The sequence below is a fragment of the Orycteropus afer genome, unplaced genomic scaffold, assembly GCF_000298275.1.
Source record: "Orycteropus afer afer isolate SDZICR_OR568_19922 unplaced genomic scaffold, OryAfe1.0 scaffold00301, whole genome shotgun sequence".
Lineage (NCBI taxonomy): Eukaryota > Metazoa > Chordata > Mammalia > Tubulidentata > Orycteropodidae > Orycteropus > Orycteropus afer.
This window is the reverse complement of record NW_006921888.1, coordinates 3966838-3969304: the sequence shown is the minus strand read 5'-3', so window position 1 is coordinate 3969304 and position 2467 is coordinate 3966838. Positions and strand designations below refer to the sequence as shown.

Here is a 2467-nt window from a genome sequence, read left to right as displayed (position 1 = left end):
ATGTGAACTGCTGTATGGAAAGTGAATTTGCTCTGTAAATCTTCACCCAAATAAAAACAAATAAATTTAAAAAAAAAAAATGCAAATCTACAGCAGAATCATAAATAGTTGCTTCTCTACCAGAAAGAATCTGTGTATGTCATGTACTTCCAGACACAGTATCAAATTCTAGATGTTTTTAAAGCAATAATGCGCTGAAAAGCTTGTGGCTAAAGAGATTGGCAGCTAGCTAACAAAACAGAGATTTTAACAGTATAGGCAATGTATTTGAAAATGTAATTGGTCTGTAAAGGTTTCTCTTTTAAGAAAGGAACTTTCTTAGCGCGACCTCTTGACTCATTGTTTTCTTGATCTTTGCTAGATTCATTCTGATATCCCACTAGCTGTCAAAGGTTAGAAAATGATCAAGTTGATAGACCCGATTATGTAAGCATGGGAACAACATCCTCACAAAGGAATGCCATGCAAAACTGAAAATGACAGTAATGTTTACTGATATAAAAAGCTGATGGATCAAATGTTGTTGTTGTTGTTGTTATGTACCGTTGAGTTGGATCCTACACATAGTGACCCCTCCTTGGGTTTCCGAGGCAGTATCACTACGGAAGTAGATTGCCCCATCTTCCGTCCGAGGAGTGGCTGGTGGGTTTGAACCACCAGCCTTCTGGTTAGCAGTCAAGTGCCTTAGGCAGTATGCTACCAGAGCTCCCACTGATATAAAAAGCTGATTAATCAAATATATTATGGAAAAAAGCAGGCTATAAAACAGCATGAACAATATTATTCTTATTTTTTTTAAAAATTCTGCATAGTAAAGTCTCTTAACTGTAAACATTAAAATATCAACCGTGGGAGGTCTGTCTGACCGACCTTCAGCAAGGCCAGTAGCCCCATGTTCTCACGGGCAAACCTAGTTGGGGTCTCAGCCTGGGTTCTGTAGCCGCAATGGACCCAAGTCCAAAATATGGCAACTTTCAAAGATATTACCAGGTGACTAAAGTCGATCAAAAACATCCAGAAAATTACCAAGTCTATGAAAATAGTAGCAGCAACAAGCTGAGAGGGAGCTGAAACCGGCTCAAGTATATGGAGTGGGATCATTGGCTCTCTATGAAAAAGCTGATATTAAGGTGCCTGAAGGCCAGAAGAAACACTTCATTATCGGTGTATCCTCAGATCAAGGACTTTGAGGTGCTACTCATTCCTCACTTGCTAAACAGATGAAAAGTGAGGTGGCCACGCTCACAGCAGCTGGAAAAGAAGTTATGCTTGTTGGAGTTGGTGATAAAATCAGGGGCATACTTCATAGCACTCATTCTGACCAGTTTCTGGTGACATTCAAAGAAGTGGGAAGGAAACCCCCTACTTTTGGAGATGTGTCAGTTACCGCCATTGAATTATTAAATTCTGGATATGAATTTGATGAAGGGTCTATCATCTTTCATCGATTCAGGTCTGTCACTTCCTATAAGACAGATGAAAAGCCCTTATTTTCCCTTAATACCACTGCAAGTGCTGAAAGCACGATTACCTTATATTGATGCTGATGTGCTACAGAATTACCAAGAATACAATCTGGCAAACATCATCTACTACTCTCTAAAGGAGTCCACCACTAGTGAGCAAACTGCAAGGATGACACCTATGGATAATGCTAGCAAGAATCCATCTGAGATGATTGATAAATTGACTTTGACATTCAACCGCACCCACCAGGCTGTCATCACAAAAGAGTTGATTGAAATCATCTCTGGTGCTGCAGCTCTGAATTAATGAAAATCAGGTGTCATCCTCAGACAAGAGGTAAAGAAGAGACATTAAACCAACTAATTTTATTATGCTTATGGCTGTCCTTGTCAGAAGACATTCTTGGTCCATTGTTCAAATTATTAAAGACAGCAAAATATTCATAAATTATCTTACAATAAACAGCTTTATATATATATATATATATATATATATATCTGTCTCTGTGAGTCGGAATCAGCTCAATGGCAGTGAGTTTGTTTCTTTTTGGTTTGGAGCTCATTTTGTTATATAATTTTCCTTCACTTTTCTTCTTTATTGTTGCTTTCATGTTTACTAAGTACCTGTGATTAATTCTTTTTTATTTTTGCTAAAAGGTTTATTAATTTTCTTTATTGTTACCCTATAGTAAATTCTAATCTCTCTAAATTTAAAATATTCTGTTTTATATTGATACCATCATGACGTCCTCTACATACGGAAATTTTGTTATTTTACTATTTATTCCTCTATTTGTTTTGTAGTTGGTACTTTTGATAGATTTACTCCTCTGATTGTCTATTTTCCATTTTGCAAGCTTATTTTAGATTTGAGAATTTTTTTCCTGGGCTCATTTTAGGGTGATCTTGTCACATCTTAATCTTAGACTTCTGTCTCCTGTTGTTGGTTTTCTGATGGAAGGATTCCCTTTAGCACTTATAGAGATGCTCCGTTTTCACAA

At 37.0% G+C, this 2467-nt stretch overlaps 1 pseudogene; it reads left to right on the top strand.

The window, feature by feature from the left end:
- The first annotated feature begins 892 nt into the window (after positions 1 to 892).
- LOC103206156 lies at positions 893 to 1773 on the top strand (annotated as a pseudogene).
- Positions 1774 to 2467: the final 694 nt, after the last annotated feature.